Consider the following 16,961-nt stretch of genomic DNA (forward strand, 5'->3'; position numbering starts at 1 on the left):
ATACTAAGAGAACACTAAATAGCAAGCTTCATTTACATATTGATGAATACGTGTAAATATAATAATCAAAGAAAATGAAGCCACAAGTTTTAAAACATAAGAAGTTAGGGAAATGAGAAGGCTTAGATGAAAGGGTGGAAAATATGCAATTATATTTTACTTAAAAAAGAAATACTTAAGAATCAAATTTTACCTTTATTGATATTATAATATCAGTCACTGGGAAACACACCAACATTAATTATTGACTATGCAATGTCAATAGTTATATTCATGCTTCATTCATTGTCTAGTTGTTGGTTACTTTGTAAATATATTGCTTTTACTAGCACTTTGATAAATTGCTTCTCAGTAGGAATTTCCTCAGGAAGACTTCCATGCTTGGCTCTCTTGTCAATCAGATGTAAGGACTGGTGATTCTGTTTCTCTGTAAAGTTTATTAACCAACACAATGTGAGATGCTAGCACCCCGATTTGTTTACATTTGAAAGGGAAATTCATTTAGGGAAAAAGTGAAATAGAGCCCAACATTAGAAATAGATAGTGTATAATTTCAGGATTCAATGTTTCAAATGTTTTGGAATGAATCTGAGAAATATTATCATAAGTAAATGACACATTTTAATCGTTTCATATTTTAAGTGAAATAAATTTGCCGATTTCTTTCTTCACCACATCACAATAGTTAATTTGATTGTAATTGTCCACTCAAAAATCTGAACAAAAATGAAAATCACTTTCAACTCTCGCAACTAGTAATTAAACAAATGGTAAACATATGAATTGGTTTTGCTTCAGTATGTTGATCAGTAATGAAATTATTTCATCAGTATTTATTGAGTACTTATTGCATGTTAGGCAAGGAGTCAGGCGACAAGTGTGCATTGATGAACATACTTGGCATTTTTCCTCAGACAGCTGTGCTATGATCAAGATTGACTTGTCGTAAAAAACTATTTGATGTGTTCTCCGAAAGGGGGATTTCTAGATATCCTGTAACTGTGACTGGCAGGCATTGAGGTGTGGGACTCTGGCATCATTTTGGTTTGAAGTTATTTGTCCTGGTTGACTCATAGTCAAAATTGAGATGTTGATCAGTTAATGTGGTGTATGCCTTCCAAAAGCACGAATTCCTCTGATCTGTTTATGGCATTTTCTTTAAATCAGAGAGATAAAGATAATTAAACTTTTAAGAGGCATGCTTAAAATTTATCAATTTTTAAGCTGAGCAGTGGTGGCACATGCCTTTAATCCCAGCACTTGGGAGGCAGAGGTAAGCAGATCTCTCTGAGTTCGAGGTCAGCTTGGCCTACAAGAGCTAGTTCCAGGACAGGCTCCAAAGCTACAGAGAAACCCTGTCTCGAAAAAACAAACAAACCAAAACCAAAAAAAATAATTATCAACTTTTATCTGCTGTCATGGTAAAAGCTTCCCCTTAGTCTTTCTAATCCCAATGCTACTATCTCTCTTTAAAAAAAAAAAAAAAGACACTAGATGCGTTATAATGCATTGCATGCTAGAGTAGTACACATAAGTATCACACATGGTTTGCTATTGTAGCCAAATGGTATTTTCTAATCAAGGTTAGTATCTTTGTTTGTTTTGCTCCATTTTGGTCAACCTGATACAAACTAGGAAAAAATGTTCTCATCATATTTACTTGTAGGCAAGCATACAAAATACATTTTTTATTGATGATTGATGTAGAAGGGCCAAGCCTACTATGATGAGAGCATCCCTAGACAGGTGATTTGGGGATATAAAAGAAAGCAATCTGAGTAAGCAAGAGGGACAAGACTGTTGAAAACATTCTCTCACTCTCTCTGCTTTAGTTCCTCTATCCGTGCGATTGCCTCAAAATTCATGCTTTGACTTTCTTGAGTGAAGACCTATAAGCTGTATAATAAACACTTTCATTTTCAAATTGTTTTTGGTCATGGTGATTATGAAAGTGATAGAAAGTAAACTACAGCACATAGCATTTCCCAATAAGTGCATAGCAACTGAAAGGCAAAAAATATACTTGTTTGAAGATGATCCTAGAAACTTAATAACTTAATTTGTATACAAAACTTATTTCATCTAATCAATCATATATATTCATGAATGCATTTATAGATGAAATGCTTCATTATTTTCTTCACATGTATATTGTTTTCTTTAAAAAGAAAGAAAATGGTTGCCACCCTAGAAAAATGGAAGTTCAAGTAGATACAAATAACAATTAAGAACACAATATGAATTATAATTCTAAACTCTAATGATTGTACATAGTTTTGTTAATTACAGAGTTTCCCCCTATGTTCGGTGAAGTTGATTAAAATCACTTGTAGACATGAGAATGCTCACACAATCAAATGCAAGTGTGATATTTTAATTATCCACACCTGCAAGTATTCAAAGAAAAATACCCTACTGACTTTTTCAAGTGTCAGAAATAAGCATACAAATTGTTTTCAGTAGAAACTTTAAAGTAGGTCTACCAAACTTTATTCTCTTATGGTATAATGAAACCAATATTTCCAGTAAATCTAAGTAATCTTTTTTCCTAATAAATCCAATTTTCATCCTTATGTCTTTTTCATCCTTTCCACTTTATTGTTAGGGTTACCTCTCTCCATTTATATTTCCTTAAAGTCTACAAATACCCATTTCTCCAACTTCTTGGAGTGGAATGTGTATTTATTCATTTGTATACAGCTTTGCTTAATTCTAAAACTCATTGATAAGTATACTTATTGGGCTACAAATATAATTCTACTCTCTTCCAGACAAGAGGAGCAAAACTTTTGACATGTCTGTGGTATTATTATAACCTTTCCCAGGATATCATATATGATACACAACAGGTCACAAAGTAATGTGATAGCCTGTCCTGACCACCTGGTGTGAAGATTTAAAATTTACACTTGAGTTATACATTTTTATTTCTATATTGTTTTTATTGAGTGGTGTGGGAGAATTGTCTGTATTCTGTCAATCATGTTTTAAATAAATGCTGATTGGCCAGGTAGGAAGTATAGGCAGGAAAACCAGACAGGAAATATAAATGATGTAATGAGAACAGGAGAATTCTGAGAAGGAAGAAGTTGATTCCTCCCACTCCTGACCAGACGACCGAAGCAGCAGGATGTGATCTGCCCCACTGAAAAAAAAAAGGTACTGAGCCATATGGCTAACATAGATCAGAAAAATGTGTTAATTAAGATGTGAGAGTTAGCCAGTGAGAGGCTAGAGCTAATGGGCCAATCAGCTTATAATTTATGGAGACCTATGTGTTGATTTTCTTTGGGACTTGCCGGCTGTGGGGAACCGGGCAGAACAGAAACCCCCAACAAGCAGGCCTGGCCCATTCATGCTACAATTGAGTTATTAAAACAAAACAAAACAACAACAACAACAAAAAAAAAAAAAAAAAAAACAAAAAAACAATAAGTCGGGCGGTGGTGGCGCACGCCTTTAATCCCAGCACTTGGAAGGCAGAGGCAGGCAGATCTCTGTGCGTTTGAGACCNAAAAAAAAAAAAAAAAAAAAAAAATTAAATCACATTAGGTGCGACTCCACGAGTCCTGCAGAGGAGGATGAGAAAGGATCAGAGGCACCAGAGGGCTCAGGGACACTGTTAGAAAATAATCCACAGTATCAATTTGGTCATGGGGGTTCCCAGAAATCAGGGAGCCTGTTGAGATCTGACTTAGGTTCTATACATACATGTTATGGCTGAGTAGTTTGATGTTCTTGTGAGACTCCTAACAGTGGGAGTGGGGGTCAATCACTGACTCTTTTGCCTATTTATATGACCTTTTCCCTCCTTCAAGGAGGGATGGGTTGCTTCATCCAGCCTTGATGTGACAGTACATGCCTGATTATTGTAGCATATTGTGCCATGTGAGGACTGCTCTTTGCTGAGAGGAAATGGAGGGCATGAATGTGTGGAAAGAGGGTAGATGAGTAGGAGAGACTCAGAGGGAGAAAGGAGGGGGAAATGAAATCTGGATGTAATATATAAGAGAAGAATAAAAACATTTAAAATCAAAACAATAAATAAAAATAATAAAGTTTAATCTCTTTTCAGGACAAGAAATTAATTTAAGTTAAGTAGAAATTATTTTTTAGAAAGGAATGCTTTCTGAAACCGTAAGGGTCAAAGGTACATACTTGCCTTAGAAACGGCTAGAAGAGGCAGAAGATGAGAAAGAGTTATTGCTCATCAACATTGTCTTTTCTTATTGAAGTTGCTTCAACTTTTCCAACCAGAATACTGCCCTGTGATCTGTGGTGTTCTGCAGATTGTAGAAAATTATTCCTCAGCTGAAAGGGAAGTTTAGTAGTTAGGGTTCCAGTTTCCATGCAACATATTGGTAGGAGATATGACATGCTATCTACAGAAAACTGGTGATTATGGAAAACAATAGTATAGTGAAGCAGACATCATGGGTCTCCCAAGACAGAATATTTGGTATATTTAAATATAAAATGTCCCTTCTAGTCTCAGGTGTTTGAACATTTGGTTCCCAGCTATTTTGGAAGACTACAGACCCTTTAGGAAATTGGAGCTCACTGGAGAGTGTTTTATAGCTTAGAGTGATTAGGAATCACTCAGGAAAACACGGCCATCTCTGCATGTATTCTCCTAGGTCCAGTCTTGCTACGATGCCTTCAGTAGATCTAACCGAATGTGCTCAAATATGCAACAGAAATCAGACACACTTTCCCTTAACTGTCTCTTTGTACTATATTTGCTTATAGCCATGAAAAGAAGGATCACTAATATATTTAACTACACTGAGGAGAGGGAGTTTTCTCTTTCTTTCAAAGTGACACCATTTCTTTCATCTTTTCACTGCTAAATCCGGCATTGCTTTCAATAGTGACTTGCTGTGTTCATTTCTTAGGATAGTGATCAATTGGGTGACTTCCTCAAAATGGTGGTCTGAAAGTAAGATTCTCGGAATCACAAGCCACAAGCTTTGAGACTCGCATCTCTTGTTTTTTTTTTTTTTATCTAAACTTAAGTACAATGCATACATTAAATACTTTCTGTTGTTCTTCAACAGTAACTTTGTCTCCCAAAAGCGAAATACTGAACACAGAGTCATTGTGACTTGTGGTTCCAGAGGAACAGCAGCAAGCAATATAGGTATGGCAAAAGAATCATAAAGATGAGAGATAAGAATTTTTGAAATGCATGAAGGAGTTATCAAACTGGCCTTAGAATAGGTTTCATGCACGCAAAGCCCATCCATACTTGCATATTCTTCCCACGATGTTGTGCCTCCACTGGGGAACTAAGTATTCCAATACTGGTGCCTAGGAGGAATATTTCTCATTCAAAGCAACCCCGGTGTAACCTTCTCAGTTTCACCCAGGGGATTCTCAGGGTCTCCATGGGAGGAGACACTCCTGCTGCATGCTGTCTGACCCGTGGAACGGTGGTTACTGACAGTATTCCACAGACTCAATGTTTCACTGTCCTGACATTTTCTCCACCAAGTAAATTAGCCCGTTGCTTTTACACTTAGCCTACAAAAATCACATTTGTAGGACACATTCAGATTCTTTGCCAAAATATGACTGGAATGCCATCTAGTCTAGTTGCCAATATTGTTATCCCAGGAATCTTTTGAGCTGGACATCTATAATTCTAATTACTCTTAGTACTCTGTAGTCCATGTTCCTGTTGAACATCCCTTTAAGATTTGCTTATACAGTTTAAATACCTTACTGATTAAAAGACCCAAGGTCTCCCAAGTTAAAGTAAACAAACAAAAATACCAAACCACAATAAAAACAAAAAGCATGGTGCAATGGTCCAGTTCTTCAGTTCTTCACAACAATAGCCCACTCTCTGGTACCAATTCCTATTTGATATTTTACTCTTGCTGTGCTAAACTATCATGCTCAAAAACACCTTATTGGAGTAAAATAATTATGTTGCTTATGTTTCCAGAAGGATAAAAGTTCATAGTGTCAGGGAAGCAGAGCACCAGGAACCAGAAGGTAGTAACTCATATCCTTAGCCTCAAGAACAAAGCAGAGAGTATCAACTAGAGCTAGAATCAGTTTGGAAGGTTGCAAAAGTTCATGCTAGTGATTCTCTTTTTCTAGCATAATTGCACAACTTTCTGTGTCTATCCATAGAGTGCCACAAGCAGAAACAACACCGTTTTTAACCTCATAGACATCCTGTGATCCTTCTTCAACTATAATTGGCACTTACAGGAAATGTGCCCTAACAACAAAATGTGTCTGAGTCTTTAGGTCTGAGGATTTGGTGTAGAAGCGGTCATAGCTTAGTAACAAAATGCAGGACCACATCAATGAAGTCATATATATCAATAATTCAGATACTTCTGTAGTAAAATCCTGGTAAATTGTAAAGTCAGGAGAAGTGTATCTCATGGCTCTCAGGATACATAACACCATCTAATCAGTGCCAATATTTTGCTGGTCACACTGACACAGGTTGATTATAATTAAAAATTAAAATGATCATAGACTTCCTGGAAGGCTGTCAAAGATTGATGGATGAGACCTAGCTGTGCCAGTTTTCTCCTGGTAGTTGTTATTAACACCATCTTCTCAGGCATCCCCACTACTCCTCAATTGTTCATATGACAAATCATGTTGGCCACCATCAAACTTAGTACCTTTCAATTTCCACCATCTGATTTCACCTCTTCATCCCTTTCCTTAATTAATTACTTAATTAAAAGTAGAACATGGCAGACATGTTTATCTGTATCCTCCTCATCCTTTGTTTCTGTCTCTGCTCCTTGCCTCTCTTTTTCTGATCTATCATCTATATATTTCTTGTGCCATTGGAACCTACAATAGTATATAAACTCAGGAAATATTTCTTGAATGAGTAGAAGATTATTGTATTATTTAATTTTATTACTTTCCAGTGTTTCTTATGCCTTCCTCTTGGCTTTATCCCCTTGCACTCCTCCAAGCAGTGTTTTTTCGGGCATCTGCCATCATTCGTTCTAATAATATAGACAAAGTAGCTCACATGCTATTACCGTATCCTGCAGTTTACTTCCTTCTGTAGATGAAGATATTTCTTAATGTCATTGTTGCACAGCCTGTCTCTTCATGTGCAACCTAGAATCCTCCTGAGGCATGCCATCTCAAACACATTCAACCGCTGTTCTGAGGAGTGTTTCATTGTCCAATTTTTTGGGTTATAAAGAAGGCGGCTCAAGACAAGTTTGTCATATACTCGTAATTTTGTTGTTATTGCTATGTCTTTTGCTGACCAAACATTTACTAGTGCCTAAAATGCAGTCTTCACTATCCCTATCTCTTGATGTTTGAAATGATTCCACTTTGAACTGAGATTCCCTCCCAATAGAAAAAGTTGACTGTTTGCGTGAGGTTCTGATTCTTTATTACAGTGTTAAAATCCATGTGCACCTTTTCCATGTGCTGTATCTCAGTCTCCTCAATGTTTACTTTCACATCAAGTTTTTCACTTACCTCTACCACACTATTTACCATGGTCTGCAGCTCATTCACCAAGTAGTGCTCTATTGTTAGTGAAACACAAGTTATTGATTCTCACACCACCTATCTGCACACCTGATTCTTATTCCCAGGACCCAAAAGAATGCCAGAAATATTGTGGTTATACAGGCAGAGTTGCTGGGTCATATAAGAATATATGAATCAAAGTTCCATAGAATAAAAGGAATAAAAGCTATTTCAAATTGCAGCAGAAATATAATATCAGACAGTGCTAAACAAAATAGAATTACACTGACAGCTACTCTGAGACTGAGGTTAAATAAGGTATGTCAAATACATGAATATTTTAACAGTTAAAATTGACTACTAGGAAAAATATAATTTGGCTCAATCAACAAGTGATCAATTTTTAATATGAAAAAGTCATTGAAATGTTTAATTGCTAGTTAATGTCTCTCAGATCTGGTGCTATGATTTTATCCATAATATATTCATGTCTGTGCACATGGTAGTATAAGAAGTATGTGGGTTTTTTGTTTTGTTTTGTTGGTTTATTTTCAATGAGAGGAAATAAAACCTGATTTTATATATGAGGTTATTGTCTAATAATTTAACGTATGTCAATATCATTTGCTTTCTAGCCATCCTAAAGCAAGGCCTGCAAGGTTGAAGACTATTTAAGTAGTATGACTTAGGATTTGGTTGAAGACAATCTATGCTCATGTTGACATTACATGTGTTTCACCATAGTACTGCTCATGTTACTTGAAGTAAAGAACATGGTACTTCTTTACCTTAGTTCCTTTAGTATTGAAATTGTGTTTGGCTAATAGGTTGGATGTCACCTACCTACAAAACATGCAGCGGTACAAAGAATGTGCTACCATCCCCAGATTTCCAGCAACGTACCACTTTCTCAGTCAGGTTGGTGAGAAATGGCAGCCTGCCTACTTCACTATGCTTTAACACTCAGTTTTGTTGCACTTAATACTAGTCCTGGAGATGAAACCCAGGGCCTTGCACAGCCTGGATGATGACTATTTCTGTGGCATTGTTACAGTGATGAATTATTCAAGCTGTTAACTTGAATATGACTCTTAGAATCATCTTGAAAACAAATATCTGGGCACAGACGTGATTGAGATGTTAGAAGAGTTAAAAAGGAACTAGAAAGCCCCACCCTAAGAATAGGCAGCAGGATTCTGTGGGTGAAGGTTCCGGAGTAAGTAAAGGATAAAGTGAGGTGAGCACTATCTCTCAGATTCTTGAGTATGTATGCAGTGTTCCATAGCCCGAAATTCCTAGTGCCATGATCCAACCCTCACACAGATTGTACCCTTGTTATATAAATGATAATAAGTCTTTCATAAGTTGTTAATCACCAATTTTTATTTGTGTCTGTGTGTTACTGGAAACCCAATATTTCACTATAACATTTTAATATTTATCCTCTGACATTTTTATGCATGTATATTCTTCATAAATCATCAAACCTTACAAATTCTATAGGATATTGCTATTAAGTGACATGTGAATTTAAGAATTCTGGAAGTCTTTAGCATCTTTCTTGGTAAATTTAGGAGAATGTTTACCTTTTGGTTCCCTTGTTCCCCAGAGAAGGTGATCTTTAACACACAATGTCTCTTGTTCTAAGTCTTCAGTTATTATGTATTTTGGCTGTTTAAGATTCCTCTTCCGAATCACTCCATAATGTCCTCATTTCTAGTCAATATCAATAGAAATTACAAAGAAAACACAAATGTATGTATCAAAAATGACTGTACTATATGAAACGTTTATTGGTTTTAATCTGTTTTTTATTGTTTTAGCAATAGGCATCTGAATTGTATCGTGGCTTCAACGTTCTTCACAATATTATGAGATGATAGGCAAATTATGATTGCATTACAAGTTAAATAAAAAAGGTTGGTGAGAAGTTTCAGCAGGGAAAGGTATTTGTTGCACAAGTCTGGAGACTTGACTTCATTCCCCCAAATGCACATCCAGAGAGAAAGCCAAACTCAGTACTCTAACATTCTCATATAAGGCATGTCGGAAGCCTATTGTGCAAAACTGCCTATGTTCACACACAGAGACACAATGATGATGATAACCATATAGTAATGATACTAGTAATACGTTTGAAAATAAAATTAGCTGTCAATTGGTGATTTCAGATAATTTTTAACTTGCTAAAGAAATAGCAGTAATCAAAAATAGTCAGCAGGCGCAGGGAGCTGTGGAATTTAATTCAAGTTCTGACACTACTTCTTTTTTAAAATTATCTTTTAAGTTGTGTGCATATGTATATATCCTATGTGGAACTGAGCTCAAGTAAGGCAGTAGTAGCCTATAGAGGCGAAATACAGTGTCAGATTCCCTAGACCTCAAGTTTCAGGTCATTTTAGGCTCCCACGAGGGTGCTGGGAGAATCTGAACTTGTTTTCTCTCAAATGACAGTTGTCACTACTAAAGATTGAGCTACGTCTTCTACCTAAATTTACTAAGTTTTGACTCAAGTTGATTTTTCTCATGTTTCAAAAAGAGAAAAACACATCAATAAGGATAAACATTTGGTTAAGGTTTTCAAAGGAGTTGAGACTGTAGAAAAAAAATGCTCAAGGAGTGGAACAAGACTTTGGCAGGTGTTGAAAACATTCTGTTTCTTAATTGTGGTAATTTGACAAAGCTCATTAAACTGTATATATCAAAAGATGCGAATGTTGCCCTCATGTTACAGAAATGGTAGCATCTGACATGAAGCAATCACTGAATGGATAACAGCTTTCATCATTATTGTTACTTAGATCTCTCACACATGGGTAACATTCTGCTAGCATGCCCAGACACTGAATTCCAGGAAGAGATCCTATAGGAGGTTCATCCTCTAGTCCAGCAAATCCATGAGTACTGAAAACGAGACAATGCGAACAGAGGCTTAAAGAAGGTGGATGTGAAAATTGAAGAAAACCACAGAAAACTAGACCACGAAACGTTTTCACTCCTTAGCCCCATGAGTGATGTATGGATTTTCTATTGCCCACCCTTGAGAAACCAGCCTTTCGTACACAAACAACGGCTCCCTCTGGATAATTCAGTTAGGGTAATACTAGTTTAAAATCTGACACACACAGCTTCTTTCTGGGTGACACCAAAGCTACAGGCAGCTACTTAGAATTCACCTGAAGTCGCAACCACAGTGCTGTGTAGTATGTCCTAAGTACATGTGTGATGCTGGCTATGGTTTTGATAATATTATGTCAGATTGATATGTTTATTGAGGGGTTCAGTTCAATGGAAGTACAAGCCTTATAGTAGAATTCTAACAAGCTGTATAGCTTGAGGCGTTTTACATGCTAACAATCCAGCCTAGGGGCATCGTACAAGGAGAAAAACAAGCAAGCTAGACAAATGAATTGGCTCATCCATGAAATTTCTAACTTCTGCAAACTTTGTGGAAATTTGGCCATTCGTCACTAATCAAGAGGAAATCTTTCGGAAATGCTTAAATATAACGAATGTATTAAATTGAGCAGCTCTGACAGAAACTCTGCTCGCATTTATAACTGCTCATTTCCTAACTCTGTACTCTGACAAATCATCTAATCTCAAACTCTGACCTCCACTTCTGCCTTCTTCGGCCGTCTAGTGGGTGGTATCAAACCCCATGACACAAATAAACTGTTTGTTTTTAATATTTTCATTTCCTTTATTAAAGTAAGAAAAATAGATCTAGGTCCAAAACTTTAAAAACATACCCTTCATTTTTTTTTTAATATAACTATTCTGGAAATCTCACATGTTCCTTTTGTTTTTTTAGGTTTGAATCTTATTTTTTTTCCTCACAGGTACTATTTTATTTTTAAATCATTAGTTCATTGGTTATGTGGACACAAAACATTACAAATCATGCCAATACATATGATTTGTGTTGCACCTGTGTTCCAGAGCTTGCTTTAAGCAGTTTCCCTTTGATTAATAAGAGTGATGTAAGGACTAGGTATCACTTCTGTATTACTTTGAAGAAGGAGGACACTGACTTTGCAAAAGTAGGTCAGCTGTTCAAATCAACGAGGTGAAAGGTGTTCAAAGATTTTTTTACATATAGAATTGGTTTGCAGAAATATAAAATTAGATCATATATTAAGTGTATGTGGTTGTTAATTTTGTGACTACTGACATCTTATCTTTTATTGCTCTACAATTATTTGTGGATTTAGTATATTATTTAGTAATTAGAGTTTATTTGTGTGGCAATATAATTGCCTATTATATTTCACACATAGTATAGGACTACTCACTACACCGAAGGTTCCCCACGCTAAGGCAAATGATGTCAGGCATTTCCTGCGTACAGAAGATGAAACCGAACCTCAGAACTCTGAACCTGCTGTTCTTATTAAGTGGCAGTGTCAAGATTTATTCAACACCAGTGTGCATGCGCAGCCTGAAAGCATTGCGGGTATGTCAGTGAAAAGTGGACAGAAATGCTTACTGACTGCTGTTCTTCCATGGCGTGCATCGGAGGATCAATTCTAGAATGAGGTTTATTCATTTATTCCTGAGAAACAGGGAAGCATGTGAGGTAGCTATACAATTGGGAGTGATAATAATGATTCTAGTAAATCTTATTTTTAGGGTTCAGGTGGAAAAAAAAAACAATTGCTGTGTAAGCATGAGGCTAGGAGTTTGAGTCTCTAGTACCCACAAAAACATTCTGAGATTTTTTGTTTGTCCTTCAGGGACGTTAGAGATAGAAATGGGACTATCTAGACAATGATCTTACCATCAAGTCAGGCTAGCTGATAAAGCAAGCTAAGTACTCAATGATACCTGCCCAGGGAATACACTGGCTAGTGAGAGCAAGAAATCCTACATTTCCTCTGACCTGTGGATGCATGCATTGACATGGCCAGATGCATTTATCTGCACACCCATGTGAATCCAGCATACCATACACATACCGATGTGTTGGAGGTTGAGTAAGAGATGCAACACACACACACACACACACACACACACACACCTAAAATACATTTGGACCACACACACTAAACACATAAATCTATACACATCACATATAGATATACACCACAATAGATACCACATGGACGCATACACACACACACATTCACACATACACATGCTGCACACACACCCCAAAAACACAAATCCACACACATCAAACAATACATATGTACCACAATACATACCACACACATACATGTACACACATGCACACATGTGCAAATACACAATCGTACGCCTAATAATTCCACTATTAAATATTAATGTTCTCAGAGTTTGTGACAGGAAAAATAGATTTGTGTGTCTCATTCTCTCATTCTGCACAGAGCTACCTGTTTCCTTCAGTGACTTCACCTTCCTTCTCTATTATATTAGATTCAAATATTGCTAAAGGGATATCGACTCTTGGAGGCTTATTATTTTTCCTACTCCAATGCCCTCCAGGGTGCTGCAGAACAATTTCTGCCACCTTGTCATTACTGCAGAGGTCATATCTGACAGAAAGCCAAACACACTCATGCAATTCAACACACACACACACACACACACACCACATTCATTCATTCACTATTCTTATTTTCATGTGAATGATTTTATGTAAAGAATACAGACTTCTAAAATTTTCAATGAAGTGAGAAAAGAAATACTTCTCCTGTGAGTGTTATCAGTCATTTCTACCTTGACCTTTGTACTGATTTGAAATATATATTAAAATATTTACTCAAACTCTAGAGGATATATACTGTTCCAGACATAGGCTTTCCATAGAGTCGTCACACCGACTTTTGAGCTATTTCTGGCTTTGCTTCCTCCTTTAGTTTGGGAGTTGTTATGTTTGTGGCCACTAAATTGTTCTAGAATAAGTGTAGCTTCAATTGGGCTATGAGTTCATGTTTTATCTCCACTCTTACATCTCTCCAGCTGTTTACATGTCAAGTTCACACACACAAAAAGTGGTTATTGTCTTTTAGCAATTTTGCTTTGCTGTATGTGCCCAAATAAAGTTACAAATCCTATTTTATATATCTGTTTGTCTTTCTTGACATCTCTGAAGACTTATAGTCCCAGCCTAAACAGGGAGGGGTGGATTACTGTAGTATTTTGTAATGTTAACATGTAAGTGAGAATCTCAATTCAAGGAGAGTAAAACAGAAGATACTTAAGCAGAGAGGCAATAATTTGTATTATATCATTGGCAGAAATACTATTAAAATGCTAATTTGGGCAAATTACACAGTGGCAATGCTGTCCTGTGATTCATAATTTAAAACATTAAGCAAATCAACTAGAATGGGCCGTTTAGTGTGGCATCATTGCAGCCCCAGCATAGAAAACAAGGGACTTGGAGATCCTGCATCAATTTGAAACTGCCACAAAGTGAATGTTCAATTGAGCCGAGTTCTTTTTTTTATCATTACAACAAAAATGATATTCTACAAAGCTAAATAGAAGAATAGTATATACTGCAAATGACAATTATCCAAAGATAACTCAGTTACATTTTATATACCAAAGAGAACAGAGATTATTCAAAGTATTGAAGCAGTGGGGAAAAGATACAATGCAATTTACACAAATTGAATTTTTAAATAATTATCTCTCTTTATACATATGTATTTATATTAGGTCTGCATATCTAGTTACTGGTTTTAATCCTACAATTTATCTTTCAGAACATGTTCAGGTCCATGTGGAAATCAAATGGGTGTAAATCACGAAATAAAGGCAACAATTACACCATCAAATTGTGTAGAGGACTTCCAATTTCTCTTGCATGTTCAGAAGTTCCCATTTATACTGCCTTCTGTGAAAGGTAATTAGGAAGGGAGCTCCCACCATTCAACAGTTTCATGGGTGACTCTGCACTAAAAAATGACTCAAGACCCATTTTATGAACTACTGGGCCATCTTTTACAGGAAGTTAACGATAATCACAACTTCTTAAAGATTTTCTTTCATGTAAAATAATAATTCAGTGATTTTTGTCTGAAATTATGTTAATAGATGTTGTTTGCTTTCTTACACTGGATGTGAATTAACAAAGATTCCTCTTCTTAACACTCAATACACAGATAGAGGCTCTTAAGTGTGTAAACTCATGATTATTTTCACTGTAAGAAAAGCAGAAGATAACTGAATAGATGCTTTGTGGTCGGAAATAATATGCTTTATGTATAAGAATAAAAGGATGAAAAAGAAATTAAATGATTGCTTTTAAATCAATGCAATGTTGAGCTTATGTGAACAAAAACATTCTATTTCTCAACCTGCATTTCTCCTTACACACCATGGTATATATAAGACAATACTTTGAAGCAATATTTTGTACATAGAGACAGTAAGATGTTTTATTAAATCTCTACAGAAAGTTTTTTTTCCTTTTGAAAAGCTTTATGATTTATTTGGAAACAGAAATTCAAAATTCTCAGAATGTATTAACACCAAAAATTTAAAATTATTATTTTAAAGAAGTTAGAGTATGCAGAAAAGAGTTTAATGCAAGGCAGTGCCAACAGCTCAACATTAATGTTAAAGAATAGTATATATTTTTCAAGTAAGGAAACTAGGACAGAGAGAAGACATAAAAAAACATGAGTAAGAAAAAAACAATATTTAACTATTTGACATATTGAGGACAAGGTATTTTTGATGGATCATTGTCTTAGCTTGTTTCATGACCCACATGATGCCTCATATCAATCAGAGATGAAATTTTCTGAGTAAGTCTTCGTTTTTGTGTTTTTTTTTTTCAGTAGTCTGTCAGTGGCAGGGGAAGCAATGATTTATTCAGTGCTCATTACTGGTCAGTTTATAATTCCTTTCCATATTCAACTAATTTAAATACAAATTTAAAACTACAAGTAGGTATTTGAATAGAGTTGCCTTGATAAGAGTCTGTGTTGTGTTTAAACATAAACTAATGTAAGACTGAATTTTTACAAATAAATCCAGTATATAATATTATAAGGAAAGATCATTAAATAGGTTTGACGTAAGCTACATAGCTCATATGTCCCATGTTGAGTAGTAGTTTTGTCCAGAAAACTTGGATCAATGCTCTTACTCAAGGGGGTCGGTTGATGTCATGTGATATATGGCATATATTGTTCCACTCTAAACACTGTCAGATGTAAATTTCTGATATAAAAAGATTCAGATAAACAACAGAATGGCAGCATGTTATTAAATAGTTGTCTCAGAAAATATAAGCAAGCATGTATTTATAAACATTGAGGTGAAACTTTGCAAAATTATAGCTATATATTTAATGTTAATACTGAAATCTTGACTCAAAAAATTCTAAAGTGATTTATTTTAAAAATTAAACCGTGGACATTCAGAACAACTTTTGTTATTTATTGCAAATTATATTACCTCTCTATTGTTTAAAATCCTCTAAATAATATACAATTCACTTTAAAAATGCTTCTCTTCCTGTAGACAAATTTTTAATCTAAATCCAACAAAGAAAATCCTGAAGGATGAACCTTCTGTTTCTTGTTTCAAAGTTCCCCTTTAATTTCATCTTGAAAGGCCAGAATTGTATTTATTATACATGACCTGACAAAAGCAGATAACATCTGTAATGCTTTTATTTGTGATTCCATTTCCTGCCTTGCATTAGACGCAATATAAATCTTTTACATATACCATCAAAAGTGCTTTATTCTGACAATTAAAATAAAAGAAACAAAGCGCTTCCAGAATGAAAACTGATCTGATTTCCAACTAGCAGTCTCTGTTTATTTTATCTACCTGAAATATTTGCATCTCTGGAGTAAGTAGTTTTGCTAATCAGTTTACATCTCCAAGCTGGCTTCAGTTCCTTAAATATTTATACAGTCTTAATGTACATCATGCTGGTTTTATTAATTTTAACCCCAAAGCCTCTCCTACCAATTACTACCTAATGACTATATTGCTTTTTCTCTTGATCGCCTTTGTTCTTTGCTACGATATTAAAATTGGGTGGGAGGGAAACATGAGGCTTAAAATCAAATGGCTAAATCAATTGCTCTTCTCAAAGATCCAGTATGGAGAACCCAGTGTCTCTACCCCTACTGCGTTACCCTGGCAAAGTGTCTGGGTTACGTTTGGATTTGTTTCTTTCTTAATCCAAATTGATTTTTTTTTTAGCTTAAGAAATTAAAACAAAATAAAGATATTTTCTACCAACGAAGTTGGTATTAGGCTTAATTTCACTGGATAAAAGTACATCAAAGACATTGAATCATCCTCCATCTTTCAAATGATCAGCAAAGGAAAACATGCCTTTTGGCAAGCTTAGTAAGATCATTCAGCCAAAAAAATTAAAGTATTCCTCTCATGAAACACACATAGCGTTTCGTGTTATAAAAGGTGCTTGAGAAAGGGATTAATTTCTAAGTCTATGATATTTCTTCTCATGTTTAATATTTGCCTAAGGTAATAATTATTTTAGGGTATAATACAAAGCAAATATA

This window comes from Alexandromys fortis, unplaced genomic scaffold (assembly GCF_014885135.2).
Source record: "Alexandromys fortis isolate MF-2015 unplaced genomic scaffold, M_Fortis_MF-2015_v1.1 scaffold_2_1_26212458, whole genome shotgun sequence".
Lineage (NCBI taxonomy): Eukaryota > Metazoa > Chordata > Mammalia > Rodentia > Cricetidae > Alexandromys > Alexandromys fortis.